General features: G+C 37.3%; 1 protein-coding gene across 1 annotated transcript in view; it reads left to right on the forward strand.

Moving 5' to 3' along the window:
• The window catches only part of ATG10 (autophagy related 10), a 227,996-nt gene that overhangs the window by 125,550 nt on the left and 81,569 nt on the right, over positions 1-20,877 (forward strand). The window lies entirely within an intron of this gene.

A 20,877-nucleotide genomic window follows, 5' to 3' on the forward strand; every position in this document is an offset into this window, starting at 1 on the left:
TTATGAAAGTCATTTCTGCAGTCCCCATCTCTCTTTTGACTTTTGCCTACAAACCCAGTGGCCCATAGGATCTAGATGTTTAATCAGCATTTCCAAAATAGTACTTGTTGCTGATGTCCCTTTTACTGTTAATGACACCATCATCTTCCCAGTTATCTAGGCTCAAAACCTTGGTATTAAATGAATGGGCTTGTTTTGGGCCCCTTACATTCAACAGTACTTTGCTTACACAAATAAATACTACTCTCATTGAACATCTCTCTCATTTGTTCCCTCTTTCCCAATATGATTCCCAACTATTTATTTAAATGTTAATTTATTTTTGAGAGGGAGAGCACATGCAAGATGTGGAGGGACAGAGAGAGAGGAGGACAGAGCATCTGAAGAGGAGCTGGGCTGACAGTAGAGAGCCCTACACGGGGCTTGAACTCACGAATCATGAGATCATGACCTGAGCTGGAGTTGGACACTTTAACAGACTGAGCCATCTAGATGGCCCCCCACCAACTATTTTTTAGTTTCTTATGACCTTCTTGAAGATCATTCTATTTAAATAGAATTTGAATAAAATTTAACTTTAATTCTAACATATCTTACCATGTTTTCTCTAAGTTTCTATCCATGTTTTAGTTCATTTACAGATAATTCTTTTTAAAGCAAAGCTTCATATTACTCTATTGCCCAACTAACAGTGATGACAATAATCTAACACTATTTTCTTACATGCTAACGAATGTCCTAAATGTTTTACGTGGACTTTTTCATTTAGATCACCTTTTTAAAAATACTGAAATCTTTATTGATGTTCATATTTTAAAATCTGCACCTTTGCATTGGGTTTTCATTTTCCTAGGGTAGTTTCTGAAGATGTAAAGTTTTAATATTTGAAATGAGAACTTTAAGACTGTTCAACACAATGGACCATGGCAAAGAGAGAGTTCCAAGAATCTTGATGAATAAAAATACTAAGCTAAGATGTGTTACTAGGAACCATTGATGCCCTTCCACAATTAGCCTAGGTTTGCACATTCAAATATCACAATTGCAAAACTTCATTGTTAAGGCGATTTGGTCAAGCATTAGACTGATAGAGTTAATCAGTGAAGATGTTCTAGGACAGAGGAACTTTAAGCCAAAATTTAATAAGGATGAAGCTTGTGCTTTCGCGGTGAAGGGAGACTATTCTTGCAGACATGGGGCAGGCAAAAGTTCCAGCTGATGATGCAGTGGTAGTTACAGAACAGAGGGTGAGTTATTTCTACTGGATGTGTGGGTTGTGACTTTCTTTTGAATATTGATAACTGTCTATAATCAAATTCCTCAAACAGTTCTATATTTCATCCATGTTGTCTCTCTCCTTTATCTTTTTTATATCAAAATTTTGGTCACTGTATTTTGGCAATTACGTAAGTGGAGAACACCAGCATGAAACTTGTTTGTGCTGTTGTTATGTTCAGTCTTAGTTTAGCCTTCACGTTTTATTGCTGCCGTTAGCTTTTTATCATAGTATGCTTCTCTCTTTTCCTCTATCCTCCATCCTCTTCCTATGCTTTCCCCCTCTTTTTCTCTTCATTTCCTTTTCTTTCTGTTTTTGGTTTTCAGATTTCTTTTTTTAAAGTTTATTTATTTATTTTGAGAGAGACAGGGACAGTGCAAATGGGGCAGGGGTGGAGAGAGAGAGCCCAAGCAGGTTATGTGCTGTCAGCGCAGAGTCCAATGTTGGGCTCCAACTCATGAAACTGCGAGATCATGACCAGAGCCAAGAGTTGGACACTCAACTGTCTGAGCCACCGAGGTCCCCTGTTTTTCAGATTTCTTAATGTGGTAATTGATTAGGAATTTATTTAGTGATTTTTGTTTAAGGAGATCAACATGCTGTCTATGCTATTTTGTTAATCTTCAAGACAAATCTAATGGTAAGGTAGAAGGCAATCAAAAAACTATATTCCCACAATCCTTGAGCTCCAAAGTGTTTTGGAATTAGATTTTGGAATTCGATTTTTAGAAAAGTAACATAATTTTATAAAAGTAAATTCTGTATTATGTTACATTCCCACTGGTGTCTGGGCAGCATTCTGTGTGCAGTGATACTAGTACTTCTTTAGTGAAACAATGTTCATACAAAGTGGAATGAATAAAGAATATAAGAACCTCAGGTAAGAATTTGCCACTGAATGAGTTTGGGTGCCAAATTTAAGAAAAAATATATTTTAAAACCCTTTGGAGCCTTTTGGATTTCAGATTCATGGATAAGAGATTGGGCCCGTGTTGTTGGGCTTTTGCCCAGATCTGCAATGGTGGCCACCAGCTCTGCCTGTGTCCCCATGCCGCTCACTCTTCCTGTGCGCTCCGTGTCTGTTGCGTGCACCTATAACTCTGCCTGTGGGCATTCTGTTGCAGCAGGAGCTTGTTCGGCTCCAGTGTGAGGTGGCCCTGCATCTCCAGCAGTTGGTACCCTAAAGCCCTCAATCAGTAACAGGTAGACATTGGTGAATACACATCCCAATTGCTGAACCCTCTTAAGTGGGACAAGTGTGAAGCGTGTTCCATATAGTCTTCCACGTTTCCATTGGGAATGAGCCCCAGTGCTCGCAGTGGTCATGTATTGCTTTTTTCCCATCCTGCCTCATTCCCTCACTCCCTTACTGGTGCTCCTGAAATCACTCATCAAATAGACTACTTGCACTCATATCTTCCTCTCCAGGTCTACTCTGGGAGTAATCCCCTCTAAGACGTGGACCCCACATAGAGCCTGGATCTTGGCGTAAAGAAGATTATTCTTACAGACTTTGATGTAGTTGTTAACCACTGTTTCTCATGTCTTAAATTTCATACCTTCAAGTTAGAGGATCTTACCAGAGTAAGAGGAACAGGTTACCAGTTTACAGCTGCCATTGCTGAGGTTTACACGCACCCTGGCCTTCCCGATACTTCAGTTTCCTGCTGCTCCAGGCTTTGCCGTGAGCCCACTCTCAGTTTGCAAGTTTTGGCTGAGATTAAAAACTGAGCTTATAAGGATTTTAAGTGTTGCATATTCTCCTGGCTTGAAGACGTGTAAGACACAAAGAAATTTATATCCGTGGCTAATTCTCTGGCTGATCCCCTGGGAGGTGGTAGGGTGATTTGGTCTAGAGAAACCTTTCTTGTAACCTCAGATTTCATCACGTTGGGTGTAAGGTCGAATGTGACCTTTTGTTATTTATTGCTGTAAATGATTTTGTGTTCACTTTCTTGCAAGTGAATTGCTTGAGTCGAAAGTTGAAGTTCTTGACAAAACTTTAAATCCATTTTTTAAAAAAGTAAAATTTATTTATAGAGGAGCTGAAATCATTAATTACGTTGTAGCTCCTTATCTTTTTTATGATACACGTATTGCTGTGAGTATAGTGCTCTAAAACATCTGCTCAATAGTCCGTTATAGCAGCACAAGAATGCTTTTACATGAATGCAGTAAAGTAGCAGATGCTTTTTAACGACAACTTCCCAATTCATTTAGGAAACAAGTCAGTTCTGGATTTGGTTTTTCTTCCAAGTGTGGCAACTGTGCAGGCAAATGATTCCAAAGAGGTTAGAATTGAAAATCAAGTCACTCTGTGTAATTTTTTAGGGTTCTGCAAGTTAGTCTAAAAGCCTTATCGAATAGCACTTTAATAAAATTAGCATTTTTCTTACTATGCAGATAATGCTTTACCATTATAAGTAACCAGGAAAATACATTAATTCAGTATTACCAGCTTAAGCTTCTTTTATCTTCCTCTTTGGAAACTTCTGTCGAATGTTGATTTATCATTACCATTGCAAATGGAAAAAGTGGTTGAATGCCCAGGCTTGATAACTGGGAGAAATGGGGATCTAGCAATTAGAAGTCAAATGCATATAGTACCTTCCCAGAGCAGTTTCTGTAGCCTGAGAGAAGATCACTGGTGATGCCCGCCAGCCCCTTTGCACGGTCCTTGGCCAGGGCTGGCGTCCTCCGTCAGAAGGCAGTCATCCACAGGCTGTGTTCTGAAAGGTGCCACAGAAGCCATCATTGCCCCCCACCCCCTGTCATGTTCTCTGTTATAGAAGCTGTGTGGTGAGTAGTGTTTCGTTAAGATTTTCCTATTGAGGGAAACTTATCTTCAAAGGCAAAGCCTCTTGGTTGGATTAACATGTCTTGCTTGTAACATTTACTGCTGGTAAATTTATTAGGTTCTCTTGCTCTGAAGATCAGATCAGAAGGGGTGAATTTGGGAGCTTTGTGTTGAAAGAGGAAAACAAAGCCATGAAAAACTAGATGTAGAGGATGCCAAGGATAAAGTTTGTCTTCTTTATATTTTCTTAACTTTGGGTTAGGTCACCAGCGTAGAGTTTTTTAAGTGGATGCATACACCCCAGAGAGTTTGCAAAAAACAGTTTGTTGAGACGTAGGAAATAATATTTGAACTGCTATTTGTATTTACTTTTACTTATTTATTTTTCCAATGAAGCTTTGTAATATTTAAGCATGGCCCCATGCTGGGTCTTCACACAGACTCGATGCTTTATGTTGCTCCAGGCACTGAAAGGCATAGTGGGAGCCAGACGATAGGAAAGAGATAATAGTGGTGCCTTTACTCTTCAGGTGTCTGTCATACATTTCAGTTTTCTGAGCCCTGGATATACCAGGCTTATGCCATCCAGTTTCAGTTAACACAGCTCCTACTTGTCAGTAGTAGTGAGGCTTCACAGATTCCTGCAAAGAAACTCTAATGAACAACAACAACAAAATGGTGGTATGTAAAAAAAATAATAATAAACTATGTATGATCAGATCTTACAAAAAATTAGCTGTCCAACTTTGAAATTAAGATTACTTGAGATAGGGTTTATATTTACCGTTGTTACAGATGCTTGCTGATAGTATGAAGCTACTTGTGTTGATTAGCAACTTGCTGAAAAGCATCTAGAACATGAAGACAAACCTCTTAAAGCTGGAGAAAGAGATTAAAATGTCAGTGTCATCACCACATCCAGTCACTAACAATAAGCTGACTGATCTGCTGTTTGCTTTGTCTCCTTTCCTTCAACCACAGTCCAGAAGCAGATGATCCTCCTGATAGATCCTCAGTGGGTCAATAGTAGCTTAGTGTTATGTCACAGTTCCTATGTCATTCACCTCACATCATCTCCTGTCATAACAAGCAGAAGAGTGATAACAGTACAATATGATGTTTTAAGAGAGAAAGAGACAGAGACGGAGAGAGACCACATTAATATAACTTGTATTACAGTATATTGTTATAATCGTTCTACTTTATTGTTAGTTATTATTGTTAATCTCTGTGCCTAAGTTATAAATTAAGCTTTATCATAGGTACATATGTATAGGAGAAAATTCTGTAGTATACATAAGGTTTGAATACTATCCATGTTTTCAGGCATCCGCTGGGGGTCTTGGAACATATCTCCTGCAGGTGAGGGGGGTTTATTGTACTTCTTTCAAATGGATTTGTATATCTTTCTCAGCTATTGCAATCAGAAAATCGCCTATCAAAAAAAACTGGAAAAAGAACTGAAGCCAGAACTTTAGGATGCCATATCACAATTAAGATTTAAAATAAAACCAAATAAAGCAACTGCAGCATGTTCAAATTGTTTTTATCAAGATATTACTGGCAAAAAGGTGTTTGTGCCATTAATAATTAAAATAACTGTATTTTTGGGGTGCCTGGGTGGCTCAGTCGGTTAAGTATCTGGCTTTGGGGCAGGTCATGATCTCATGGTTCATGGGTTTGAGCCCCACATCAGGCTCTGTGCTGACAGCTAGATCAGAACCTGGAGCCTGTCTTTGGATTCTGTGCCTCCCTCTCTCTCTGACCCTCCCCTGCTCATGCTGTCTTTCTCTCTCTCTCTCTCTCTGTCTCTCAAAAAATTAAAATAACTATATATTCCTAGAACAGTTTATTGTGTTGGAACCCAGGGTTATTTGTTTATGTGCAGATTAGAACTGGATGCTTTAGTAAGAGAAAGGCCTTTCAGAGTCAATTTTGAGTTGAGGCAGTGCTTCAGCTGCTGGCAAGAGAGGCAGGACTGCTGGGCAGGCAAGGTCTGGGCATTTGGTGTCCAGCTGTCTGATTGTCCGGGACTGTCAGGACTGGCTGCTGGCTTTTCAACAGCACTGGCTCTAGAGCCGACAGCCCAATGAAAGGCAGGGAACAGTGTGCTCCTTTGCATGCTATTTGTGTGTCTGAGCATTAATGAGGTGCTAACTTTTTCAGTGGGTACCTTAAAATCAACATTTCTGCAACTTTATTCAGCCACAGCCACTGACCCAGGAAGCTGAGGGCCCAATGGTCAAGCAGTCCAAAGAAGAGGTGAGAGTGGGGTGTCATTGAAGGTTCTCTGATGCTCAGAGTGAAGGGCAGAGTGAAGGCTGCTTCTGCCGGTGCCCAGGTCACCACCTAAGTAAAATAATTATAAGACAAATAGTTCTCCTTCATATTTGTCTTATCTTCTAAGGTTTTTGATTTTAATGTGTTTTACAATATACATAACATACTATACAGAAACATATGTCCGTAATTGATCACAAGGTAAATATGCATATATTAAAGATGAGTGCTTGGCATTTTTTGAGTGCTAGAGTTACAATCAAAACAGTGTGGAGCCCTCTGATTTATAGGATGGAAATAACAAGAGAATGTTCCCACTCATTCCATTCATTTGTTTCATTTAACAGATATTGATTGGAAGTCTCTTATTTTCCAGGTATTGTTCAGGATGCCTGGGTTACCTGAGTGACCAAGATGGCATAAGCTCTGCCTTCGATCGAGGCACTCACATCCCAAAGGATGTGTGCGTGCAATGGCAGGAGAAGCCTTTTCCTGACCCTAGACCAGATAAGGCCCCAACATGCTTTCTTTCTTTCCTACAATATTTGCAAGACTTTAATGAAATATATAATATCCCTGTAGTTATAAGCTCTTTTGAGAGCAAATACCTTGTCTGTTTTGTTCACCAACATCTTTCCAGTGGCAGCACCACACCTTACACATAGTAGTTGCTTAGTAATTGTGAATGTGCTTAATGAATGTGTGTATGCTCTGTTCACCCACATTGTGCACATGTGCACACATATATGTGAGTATGCACAAAGCTGAAAAATAAATGTGCAGACATAGAAACTTGCTGAGGGCAGGAGAACAAATAGTGAACAGAATGAAGTGTGAAAGGAGATTTTTTTTTTTTGAGAGAGAAAGAGCTGAAACAAGGTGTATGTTTGTGTGAGTGGAGCAGAGAGAGAGAATCCCAAGCAGGCTCCAAGCTGTCAGTGCAGAGCCCTATTCAGGGCTTGATCCCATGACCCTGAGAGATCATGAATTGAGTCCTAATCAAGAGTTGGTTGCTCAACCGACTAAGCCTCCCAGGTGCCCCAAGGAGATTTTTTAGTAAGCTATAAGAAGGATTTGTCAGCAAGAAGCTTGGATGGTGAGAGGTGAAACACTCTAGGTGATAAGGCAGTCTGGTGAAGTGGACAGAAAACTACTCTCTAGGGGCTCCTGGATGGCTCAGTCAGTTGACTGTCCAACAGTGGCTCAGGTCATGATCTTGCAGTTCATGGGTTCGAGCCCCACCCTGAGCTCTGTGCTGACAACTCACAGCCTGGTGCCTCCTTCTGATTTTGTGTCTCCCTCTCTCTCTCTGACCCTCCCCTGCTTGCACTCTGTCTCTCTCTCAAAAATAAATAATAAACATTAAGAATTTTTTAAAAATCTCTCTGGATGAATGATAAGGCCATTGAACTAACAGTAAATCTGGGAAATGGTGATTGGGATAGTTAAAAAATCTGTGCTACATAAATTGGTTTATACTTCAAAGAGCTGAAACAAAAAAGGTTAAAATCTTACACACTGAATTTATAGATGTGGTAAAAGTATATGCACTCCGGGGACTATAAGCATTTTCACTAGTAGTACTTATTATGATGATAATTTTATTGTTATTTGTGTGATTGTTTAACATGTTTCTTCCCTTTAGGGCGCAGTGTCTGTTGTTCTGCCCTCTGTTCTCAGAACCTAGGACAGTGTCTGGAACAAGGGTTGGCAAGCCATGGCCTGCTGCCTATTTTTGTACAGCTCACAAGCTAAGATTGGTTTTTACATTTTTATATGGTTGAAAAAGAATCAAAAGAATAGTGTTTCATGACACATTAAAATTATATGAAATTTAAATTTTAGTGGCCATAAATAACGTTTTATTGGAACAAAGCCACACTCAATTTACATATTATCTAGGCTGCTTTCATGCTACAATGCAAAATTGAGTGATTTTGACAGAGACATGTGGTGCACAAAGCTTAAAATATTTACTATCTGGCCCTTTAAGAAAATGTTTGCTGACTTTTGGTCTAGAACACAGAAAATACCCTCTAACATTTGATGATGAATGAATGAATAAGTTAATCTGTACACCTACTATGTGTCCAGTAGTTTTACATTCTGTCTTGTTTAATGCACTTCAAACAAGGGACAAGTGGGAGGAAAGTGCCTTCATTTAACAAGTTAGGAACTTGGGGCTCAGAGGGATTAAGTGAGTGGCAGATACAGGAGCTGAATCTACATTCCATGCCCTTTTCCACATTTGACTATACTATGTTTCCATAATATCTGGGTGTTTTTACCTTTGATTTTGAATGTATTCATAAGGCCCAGTAGAAAATGAGAACTTTCATTGTGCTCTCATTGCTCCCAAAATAGTATAATTTACAAGGGACCCCATGACTGGTCCTGGTACAAGCACCAGTAAAACTTTTTAAGGGATTGCTCTGGTTTAAAAAAAAAAAAAAAAAGAGCTCACAGCAAACAAATAGAGCCCTGTTCACCTCCACACAGCCCAGTCACAGTCTTGAAGAAGTTGAAGGAACTGCTGGCTTCCTGGAGTGTCCTTTAGACCAGTTCTCTGCTCACTTTCACATAGTGAGAGAGCCTGTACTGCCCTTGAAATCACTATAATGTTTGCCTTTGGGTCTCTTTATCAAGACCGTATCATTTTCACCCTTTGGCAGTGAAATTTACCCATTTCTGGATTTGAGTCTAGAAGTTCATTCATATGCTGAAGGAATTTGCAGTTTATTCATCAAGACATTTAAAAATCTCACTTGTTTAAATTAGAGTTGTGCTATCTCTGCTTTAGAAAATGGCTTCAGCCAAACTGCAGCCTATTGGATTCAATTATCATCATTCTTTTAAGGCTCAGAATTTATCCCCACAGGAAATCTAATGTAACATCCTAAGATAGAAAAAAAAAAAGAAGTAGAAATGGGGGAAAGTTCACCAAATGGAGATATACCTCCTTTAATAAGGTTCTGCTTACTACTTATGAAAGTATAATAAAATGAAGTTAAAAAAGACTTTAAGATAGGACGCATAGGGGTAGGCAAACTAAGGTCTACGGGCCATACATTGTTTTTGTAAATAAAGTTTTCACTGCAGTCCTTTTGTTTACATGCTTCTAATGGCTGCTCTTATGCTACAATGGCAGAGATCTATGGCCCCCAAAACTTAAAGTATTTACTATGTGGTCCTTTAAGAAAGCGTTTGCAAACCTCTGGAACAAGGGATATAAGAAAAGGAGAAGAACTAGGATTGTTTAATATGGGAAAGAGAAATCTGAAGACAATACATTGATTCATAATCTTGAGTGGATATTATGTAAAAGATGGTTCTTGTTTCTCAGTTCTCTTCAACGGTAAATCTAGTGGAAACTGATTTACCGTGTAGCACAGGGAAGAATTTTCTGGCTCTGGATATAAAATGTAGAGTAGTTTATAAGGCAAGTCTTACACATTGGTGGTTAACATGCATGGTGCAAAACTTACTTTTTTTGGCACCCCAAATTCCACTAGTAAAGATTCCTTCTGATTAAGGCTATCCACTACAGATCTGCAACTAAATGTAATAATTCATAAAGGAGTGCTGCACTAAGCCATTGATGACCATTGATATTTTAGCAACATTTAATCATTTCAAAGAAAAAGGAGTAACTGAAAGAGGTTGTTTTTTTTTTTTTGATAGCAGGAGATAAAGGAAAAGACCAGAGACTCTGTACCTTGAGTGGGAATGATGAACTGATGTCTTAGCTTAATAGAGGTGCATAGGCTCCCACTGAGAGGAGACCAATGAGCCAGCAATACTCCTGAAGACATGGATGAGCAGCCAGTGAAGGCAAGCTGGTTTATTGCATAGTTTGGGGTCTTGGTGATTGGGCTTTCTTGGTGCTGTAATCCCATAGACTATAAAAGTAAAGAGTCCCGAAGTACGCACTTCATGTACATGTGAGGCGACCACTGGGGTGGTTTGCTGACCACTTGGGTTAGCATCACCTGGAATGTTGTAAACAAGGTAGATTCTTAAGTACTGTCCCAGAGTGCTGAGTTCCAAGGCACAGGTTTGGGGATGGAGCCCGAGAACACAAATGTTTAATAACGTTCCCTATGCCCCAGATCTGATGGTCCTTGGAAAGTGAAGGAGGAAAACGGAAAAACTGTAAATCTTTGTTACTGATTCTGGTCATTAAAATTTTTTTTTAATGTTTATTTACTTTTGAGAGAGAGAGAGAGCGCAAGGGCAAGGGACAGAGAGAGGGAGACAGAATCAGAAGCAGGCTCGAGGCTCTGAGCTGTCAGCACAGAGCCTGATGCAGGGCTCGAACTCACAAACTATGAGATTTGACCTGAGCTGAAGTTGGGCGCTTAACCAACTGACTGAGCCACCCACGTGCTTCTTATGCTGGTCTTTCTTAAAACATGTAACGGGGAAACTCTGAACACATTAGACTGATCCGAAGCTCAGAATGCCAGGTGAAAGTCTTTCCCTTTCTCCAGTTAGTCATGATTTCTATTAGAGATTTCTGATTTTAAAATCCCTTATCCTGCTAACTCTTTTTGCCTACAGCTGCTCAGCAATCCTAAAAATTAGATGAAGTGAACCATCCTTTTCTTTAAAGAAGTTCTTCTAAGCCCTTCTGATTTTTTCCCCTCAGAAAACAATGTTATTTATATATTGTTCTGATGTAAGGACTAATTGTCATTGGCATGTGATAGTAACATTATTACTATTCCCTCCCCACCGGGAGAGCTGTGTTCCCTGGCACAGAGTCTAAGAGACAGCCTTGTACTCACCCAATTTGCTAGCTGTCCAGCTCTAGGCTCAAGCTGCCTTGCTATCTCCTGCACGGTCCTAAAGGAAGTGGGCCTAAGCACAATAGAGCCAGCTGTAAACATTCAGAAAGCTGCCAGATGTTTTCTGGGTCCCCTCCCTCCTGCCTTGCCCTTGAACTTGCCAGGCTGCAGAGGAGGATTTCATCCCGCACAGGAGACAGATTCTTTATCTCAGTAGGAGCCCACATTGGCCATGCTGGTGCTAATTCTCTCCCCTATGAGGAAGCTGGGAGCAAAGAGTCATGTGTGGGGTTTCTTTTTTCCTTTTTTGTTTTAAATCAGGAGTAATGGTGATAATATTCCTGGGAACAGGAGGAGCATCACTGAGATGCTGTTCTTGGGGTTATCTTGGTGACCACCCTTTGTTGTTCACTCTCGGTATTGTAAGAAGATGTCTGCCGTGTGTTGAACCCTCTCTTGCATACCACACACTACATTTACAGTTGTTGAAAAAATGCCGTCACTTGGAGGGGTTACTCTGAGTCACTCAAAAGCCGCAGAGATCTTGAAAAAAGTCATTCTAGGAGTGAAGATAGTGAAAGATCATTCTACTCTAAAGTACATGAAACAAAAAAAAGGCCTGCTTTTACTTAGAGTTCCACCTGGATTATTTTTATAATTTACTTTAAATGTTTTAATAGTTGAAATTCTTTCTTTTTGTAAGGAATTGACTTCTCAGTGGTTTGTTAAAAACCTTCATCAGCCTTTATCACATCTGATGACATTAAAAGAAAATCAAATGAGGGGTGCCTGGGTGGCTCAGTCAGTTATGAGTTCGACTATTGATTGTGGTCGTGAGATTGAGTCCTGAATCATGGGTCCATGATCTCTCTCCCTCTCCCATCTGCTAGCTTGCATGTGTGCTTTATCAGGAGGGAAGGAAGGAAGGGAGGAAGGAAGGTAGGTAGGAAGGAAGGAAAGAAAGAAAGAAAGGGAAGAATGAAGAAGGAAAGAAAAGGAAATGAAGTTTGTTATGTAGCCCATTTTCCATTGTAGATGGCTTATGTGTCCATTGATGGATGCAGCTGCAGACTGCCTCTGAACCAGCACTGCCCTCCTGTCACTCTTTGGCTTCTTGGCTATGATTCTGGCTCGTTAATGTTAGGTTTGAATAAAAAACTTGACTGGTAGAAGATAAACAAATAGACTCTCTTTTCCTCAAGGAGACATTATGAATAAAGCTCGTTACTTAGGTTTGCTCAGTAATAGTAATAGAGATTTTTAGTGATATAAGAAAAGTTTTTTTCCTTCAATTACTTTTCCCTGTAGGCTAAATAGAGATATGGATCTCATTTCCTAAGCCCAACACACTATTTGGGTTTGCTTTCAATAAAATATCTATGAAGTGTCTTCAACGTGATCCCTCTTTAATGGGATTTAGTTGTAAAGCTTAATTCATATCAGATTTTCTAAATGAGAGATCACTGTCAACTTATTGTTAATTGAATTCAATAAAATCAAGGTTTCTATAATTAATGTGAACCACTTAATCTCTTTGCTCCTTGAATGAATGTAATTTTCTAAACACAGGTATCTTCTAATTTAATGAAATAACAACATTTTGAAGAAAATAATGGTGCATGTGACTTCTTTTTCTAGTAGCTCTAAAATCAAATCAAATATACCCAAATCCTTTTTTAATAACATAATAAAAGAAAATAATAAAGTATTAACAAATTTACTCCAAATGTTAATATTAATCTGATGTTGCCCAGAACGTCAGTCCAATTAAAGTATGATAACAGTTAAGAAGTGGCATACTACAGTACAAAGAGCAGTGGTTTCAGTGTTTCCACGTGGGTTATACCTAATTGTGCCTCTAACTATGGGTGACATTGGGGAAAACACTAGCCTTTCCGGGATTTGTTGTTTCCAGGTGCAAGATGAGTGTTCAGCTATATGAAATGATTCTAGTTTCTTTCACTGTTAGAGTTCTGTGATTCTTTCTGTTTCAAGAGGGTATTAGAAACCTTTGTTATCTTTTTTTTTTTTTGGAGAATTTAAAATAGTAACAAAAGTAGGCAGAATGGTATAATAATACATACCAACGAGTTCAGTAGCACCCCTAATGGTTACCACCGTTGGTTATGGCCAGCAATGCCCCTTTCATACCTCTGTCCACTGGCCCCCTCCTGTGTTATTGTAAAGCAGATCCCAGACATTAGTCTGTCTTTATTAACCTGATCCCTCTGCCATGTGTATTGTTAGCACCTGAGGTCTTAGGAATTTTAATTTACCTTTAACAAGGCTCAAGTTGCTTCACTATCTTTTCATTTCTTAATAGAAATATTTTAGTTAACTGTAGATTCACATGCAGAAATAATTGGAATGATCTCATGTACATTTTCCCCACTTTCTCTCAGAGGTGATATCTTGTGAAACTATTGTATACTATCTCAACCAGGATATTGGCATTGATACAATGTATTAATCTTATTTGAATTTCCCAGTTTTACTTGCTTGTTTGTTTGTATGTGTATAGATTTGGTCCTATACAATTTTATCATGTGTAGGTTCATGAATCACCATAAGGATTCCTCATGTTGTTTTCCCTCCACCCGCCCCCCCCAACATTAACTGTTCTCTGTTCTTCATTTCTAAATTTTTTGACTTCAAAAATGTTCTATAAATGGAGTTATATAGTCTATATGCCTTCTGGATTGGCTTTATCACTTGCACGATTCCAAGGAGAGTCACCCAGGTAGTTGTGTATATCAGTAGTTTGCTGTTTTGAAGAAGAAGTAACCACCAACACCACAGAAATACAAGCAATTCTAAGAGAATATTATGAAAAATTATATGCCAACAAATTGGACAGCCTAGAAGAAATGGATAAATTCTAAGAAACATATAGCCTACCAAGGCAGAAGCAGGAGGAAATAGAAAATTTGAACAGATTGATTACCAGCAATGAAATGGAGTCAATAATCAAAACACTCCCAAAAAACAAAGGCCCAAAACCAGATGGCTTCACAAGTGAATTCTACCAAACATTTAAAGAAGAGTTAATACCTATTCATCTAAGCTATTATAAAAAACAGAAGAGGAATTCTATGAGGCCAGCAATCCCCTGATACCAAAATCAGATAAAGACACCACTAATAAATAAATAAATAAATAACAACTATAGGCCAATATCTCTGATGAACATACATGGAAAAATCCTCAAGAAAATACTAACAAGTCCTTGTATATAGAAAATTCCAACAGTATATAGAAAATTCATTCACCATGATCAAGTGGGATTTATTCCTAAGGTGCAAGAGTGGTTCAGTATTTGCAATCAATTAACATGATACATTACATCAATAAGAGAAAAGATAAAAACTATATGATTACTTCAATAGATGCAGAAAAGGGGTTTGACAAAGTACAACATCCATTCATGATCCTTAAGAAAATAGGTCTAGAGGGAACATACCTCAACATAATAAAGGCCTTATACGAAAAACCCACAGTTAACATCATGCTCAATGGGGAATAACTGAAAGCCTTTCCCCTCAGGTCAGGAACAAGACAAGGATGTTTATACTCTCTCTACTTTTATTCAACATAGTATTAGAAATATTAGACACAGCAATTACATAACAAAAAGAAGTAAAAGAGATCCAAATTGGTAAGGAAGAAGAAAACTTTCACTGTTTCCATATGATGTGATATATATATATGTAGAAAACCCTAAGGATTCCACCAAAAAAACTATTAGAACTGATAAATGAATTTAATAAAGTCATAGGGTATAAAATCAATGTACAGAAATCTGTTGCATTCCTATACACTAATGGTGAAGCTGAAGAAAGAATTGAAGAAAATTATTCCATTTACAATTGTACCAAAAACATTAAAGTACCCAGGAATAACCTTAACCAAAGAGCTGAAAGACCCATCATCTGAAAATCATAAAACATTGTTGAAAGAAATTAAGGAGGACATAAAGAAATGGAAAGACATTCCAACTCATGGGTTGGAAGAACAAATATTGTTAAACTGTTTGTACTACCACTGTGTGTGTGTGTGTGTGTGTGTGTGTGTGTGTGCACACGCACATGCGCACACCACATCTTTCTTATCCATTTATCAGTCAGTGAGCACTTGGGCTGCTTCCATAATTTGGCTATTGTAAATAATACTGCTATAAACATCTGGGTGCATGTATCCCTTTGAATTAGTGCTTTTGTATTCTTTGGGTAAATACCCAGTAATGTGATTACCGCCTTGTAAGGTAGTTCTATTTTTAACTTCTTGAGGAACCTTCATACTGTTTTCCAGAGGCACTGTACCAATCTGCATTCCCACCAACAATAGAAGAAGGTGACCCTTTCTCCACATCCTCCCTAACACCTGTTGTTTCTTGTGTTGTTAATTTTAGCCATTCTGACAGGTATGAGGTGATATCTAATTGTAATTTTGATTAGTATTTCCATGATGATGAGTGGTGTTGAGCATCCTTCCATGTGTCTGTTGGCCATCTGTATGTCTTCTTTGAAAATATTATCTATTTATGTCTTTTGCCCATTTTTTAATTAGATTGTTTTTGGGCGTTGAATTTTATAAGTATTTTATGTATTTTGGATACTAATCCTTTATCGGATATGTCATTTGTAAATATCTTTTCCCATTCAGTAGGTTGCCATTTAGTTTTTCTGATTGTTTCTATCACTGTACAGAAGCTTTTTGTTTTGATGTAGTTCCACTAGTTTATTTTTAGTTTTGTTTCCCTGGCCTCAGGAGACATATCTAGAAAGAAGTTGCTATGGCTGATGTCAAAGAGGTTACTATGCTGTTCTCCTCTAGGATTTTTATGGTTCATGTCTCATATTTAGGTCTTTAATCCATTTTGAATTTATTTTTGTGTATGATATCAGAAAGTAGTCCAATTTCATTCTTTTGCATGTGGTGTCCAGTTTTCTTAGCACCATTGTTGAAGAGGCTGTCTTTTCTCCATTGGATATTATTCCTTCTTTGTTGAAGGTTTATTAAAAATGTAGTTGTGTGTTCATTTCTGGGTTTTCGTTCTCTCGGTCTATGCTTGTATTTTTGTGCTAGTGCTATACTATTTGGATCACTATGGCTTTGTATATAACTTGCAGTCCAGAATTGTGATGCCTCCAGCTTTACTTTTCTTCTTCAAGGTTGCCTTGGCTTTCAGGGGTCTTTTGTAATAGCATTAAATTTTTAGGATTGTTTGTTCTAGTTCTGTGAAAAATGCTGTTGGTAGTTTGACAGGGATTGCATAGAATGAAATCTTGCCATTTGCAACAACATGGATAGAGCTAGACAGTTTTATGCTAAGTGAAATAAGCCAGTTAGAGAAAGACAAATACCCATATGATTTCACTCATGTATGGAATTTAAGAAACAAAACAAATGAGCAAAGGGTGGGGAGGAGATAGATAGATAGAGAAGCAAAGCAAGAAATAGACTTTTAATTGTGGAAAACAAACTGATGGTTACCAGGAGGGAGGTGTAGGAAATAGATGATGGGGATTAAAGAGTATAATTATTATGTAGAGCAGTGAGTAATGTATAGAATTGTTGAATCACTGTTTTGTACTCATGAAACTGATATAATACTGAATGTTAACTATATTGGAATTAAAACTAAAAACAATAAAAATAGTGAAAGTAAAAACAAAATAGTTTGCTTTTCTAATTGCTGAGTAGAATGGAGTGATGTATTACAGTTTGTTTATCCATGACCTGTTGAAAGGCATTTGAAATATTTCAAGTTTTGAGCTATTCTGAATAAAACTTCTATGAACATTCATGTACAGGTTTTTCATTTCTCTGGGATAAATACTCATGAGTGCATTGGTAGATTGTATGATAGTTACATGTTTAGTTTTATAAGAAATTACCATATGATTTTATACTCTAAGCAGTGGTGTATGAATGATCTAGTTTCTCTGAGTCTCCACCAGCATTAGAAGGTGTCACTATTATTTTAGGCATTCTGATAGACACATGGTGATATCTCATTGCAGTTTTAATTTGCATTTTCCTGATGGCTAATGATGTTGAACATCTTTTTCATAGGCTTATTTATCATTTGTTTATTATTTTGGTGATCTTTTACATTTTTACTTCTCCATTTACTTCTTTTCAGACTTTGTGGTGAGGATAGTGTTGCCAGTGAACTGTGAAGTTTGTTGTAGAATACTAAGATGGTAAGAAATAGATCTGCTGCTGAATTAGAAGGTATTGCTTACTGTGGTTCTCAGCTCTGTGTTAGAGTCTCTGGGAATACAGAGATGAATAAGGCAAGAACCGTAGTCTACAGCCATTTGGTACTTTTCGATGGGGAAGCACAAAAGATGTAGAAGTCTGAGATTTCCACATTGCATGACACTTGATTGGGCATCATAAAAGTGACCATGAATGATAGAAAGATCCTAGCAGATGCAGGTCAAGGATTCAAATTCATTTAATATGAGTCAAGGATGCAAAAATACCTTTGCCCATAGCTAGCTGCCCAGAGCAAGGCACTGGGAGACATAGCAACACTCCCAATGAAAGGAGTGCTCAAGCTTTTAATCCCCACAGAGGTATCCTGCTGATGAGAATAGTGGTTACAGTGAGAATTCTCATGGCTCTTCAGAAAGTTTGTCCTGTCCCCTCTCTCTTAATCCTTGGGCCTCCTAATTGTTCCAGAGAAACTGGATTTATGTGCAGTTAATCACTACTGGCATGTATCTGGTGTCCACCGCAGTGCATAACTGAGTGTTGAATTTGAATTTAGGTGAAGGACCCTCTTTCTAGGAATTTCATCCTCCCTAGCAGGACTGAGTCTCAGACAGTCTGCATCTGCAGTTTTCTGCAAAAATTAATAACCCAATTCAGTATTTAAGAATTAGACAGTGATAGTGTAATGAGAGACCTAGCTCATTTAAAGATGAATAGGAAATACACACACACACACACACACACACACACACACACGTTTAATTTATAGTAAAAGTGGCATTAAAAAGAAACCGGGAAAGAATGGACTATAAGAAATCAACTGGGAAAAATCCTTACCTCACACCGTACACAAAAATGCAATTCAGATGGATTAATGATCTAAATGAAATTTAAAAACACATATTTGCATGCAGAATAAGGTTTAACATCCCAAAGAGTCTCCTCCTTAATGTCCATCACCCATTTAACCCACCTACCTCCCCCATTCTTATTAACCCTCAGTTTGTTCTCTGTACTGAAGAGTCTCTTAGGCTTTGCTGAAGTAGGAGGCCTTTTAATGATGACAGATAACTCAGAAGCTGCAAAGAGAAAATGTACAGACTTTACTACATAAAATTTAAAAAATATTCATGATAAAAATATATAAGAAACAAAGTTAAAAAGAAAACTGAATAAAAATGTTATATGCACATATATATATATATCACACATATCTTTGCACACCTTTTTTCTATGATGCAGATATATCTATATATAATAATGTTATTTGTAATATACCAAGAGTATATATAATTTTATAAGAAAGATGCAAACTAAATATCAGAAAAAATAGGCAAAAGGGTAAGAACAGGCCAATCAAAGAAGGATGCAAATTACCAATAACCATATGAATAGATGTTCACTTTTCACTACTAATCAAGAAACCAAAAAATGATGTTTAAAAATTCATCAGGGGTCCTTGGGTGGCTAAGTCAATGGAGTGTCTGCCTGTGATTTCGGCTCAGGTCACAAACTCAGGGTTTGTGAGATTGAACCCAGTGTTGGATTTTGCATTGAGTGTGGAGCCTGCTTAAGATTCTCTCTGCTTGCTTTCATACATTCTCTCTCTCTAAAAAAAATACAAAATAAAAATTCATCACATAGGCAAAAGTTAAAAACAAATAATGTTCAAGAACTTATGGGATATGGAAAGGACATTGTTCTGCATTCTTGCTGGGAACATAAATTGATACAGCCTTTTTTCTGGGGAGAGATTAGCAGTATGTATTGAAATTTAAAATCCACATACCCTTTCTTAAAATAATACCCCATTTAGGAATCTGTACCAGAGAAAAATAGAGGTATAAAAGAATATATGTGCTAAGATATGTATTGCAGTATTAGTTGTAGTAGCAGAAAATTATAGTCAACCTAAAATATCTAGTAATATGGACATGCTAAAACAAAGACTGAACAAATGATGGCATAGCCATGTAATGGAATATAGTGAAGCCATCAAAAGAAAGAGAAAAATCTATAACACTGACCTGGCAAGACATGCTAGGCTGTCCATGACTTAAAAGCCAAAATATCAAATCAAGGGGGGGGATATATATATATTTTCTCCCCCTCCCTTGATATATATATATATATATATAATATAATATATATAATATAATATATATAATATATATAATATATAATATAATATATATAATATATATATTATATATAATATAATATATATACATATATATTAAATCAAGGGTAGGTGAGTGGGTGTATTTGTGTGTATGTGTTTATAGGTGAAAATTTTCTAAAAATCTGGAAAGCTATACACTAACCTTTTAAAAATTATCATATACCTGAGATACAGAAGTGCTAGGATGGGGGGGGGATTTCACTTTTTGTTTTATATACTTGTGCAAGGTTTGCAATTATTTTTTTATCACAAATGTATAATGCTTTATAATGTTATAAAAGAAAATAAATTATAAAAGCTAACCAACCTAATCTTTGACCAAAAGAAAGAGTTTGGTTTGAAGAACCACTTTAAAAGGAGATGCCAGGTAATGATGCCTAATGAAAATTCAAAGCAACCAACAAAAAAAACCTGTTTCTTGCTACTGGATTAACTTTCTGGATCTGGAATATATATTTCAGTGGTTTGTCTCTGGTTATTTAATTCATTGTGTTTAATTGATAGTGTTTACTGGAGTTTAGTGAAAACTATTTTATCCAGTGCAATATCTCCCCCAATGAATTGACTGTGAGTGGGGAATTAGTAAAGCAGATACAGATCTGAAGAGTAGTCTGTGGCTTTACTTATCTTCACAGGAAACCTTATTTCATATTGATAAAGTTTGAAATCTTTCCTGTAACTCTTTCCTATTGTTCATTGTTGTTACTGTTTTAATGAGAGGCAGAAATGAGCCAAACCAACCTGCTTCTTTCCTTTTACTAATTTAATTTCAAAGGAAATTCTTCAGTCCAAATAAATAAGTGAGTGTGGATAGAACCAGATTCTGACGTAACATGTCCAATTAACTGCTTCCAAACATTAAGATAAATTCCTCAGAAACATTCACAAATAGTAAAAAATAAACCAGTAAGGAATGATTAGGAGAAGTGAGCTGGCTAGATCCATCTATGCTTACAAAAGCCATGTTTAAGTTGGCATTACTATTTGCCATCTATTCTGTTATAAATATCAAGATTTATTGTAGAAATATACCATCGATAGCATAATAATAAAGAAAACAGACTCATCTCAGGTTTTGAAATGTACCTAACAAACTCAACCTCTTGCAAAATAACGTTCTTATTCAAAATGGAACTGGGAATTGTTCACACAATGAATCATCTTTTGGCAAGTACAATAGAATCTTTAGGGACATTTCACAGCCTCTTGTTCAATTGTTAGGATGTTTTTAGCTTTCACAGGTAGGGAAGAAGGTAGCTTGTGTAGCCATCATCTTGTTGCTAAAATTGTACAGTAAAGATTTTTCAGTTGCTGTTGCAATAGATCTTTTTGA

This window comes from Suricata suricatta, chromosome 6, assembly GCF_006229205.1.
Source record: "Suricata suricatta isolate VVHF042 chromosome 6, meerkat_22Aug2017_6uvM2_HiC, whole genome shotgun sequence".
NCBI lineage: Eukaryota > Metazoa > Chordata > Mammalia > Carnivora > Herpestidae > Suricata > Suricata suricatta.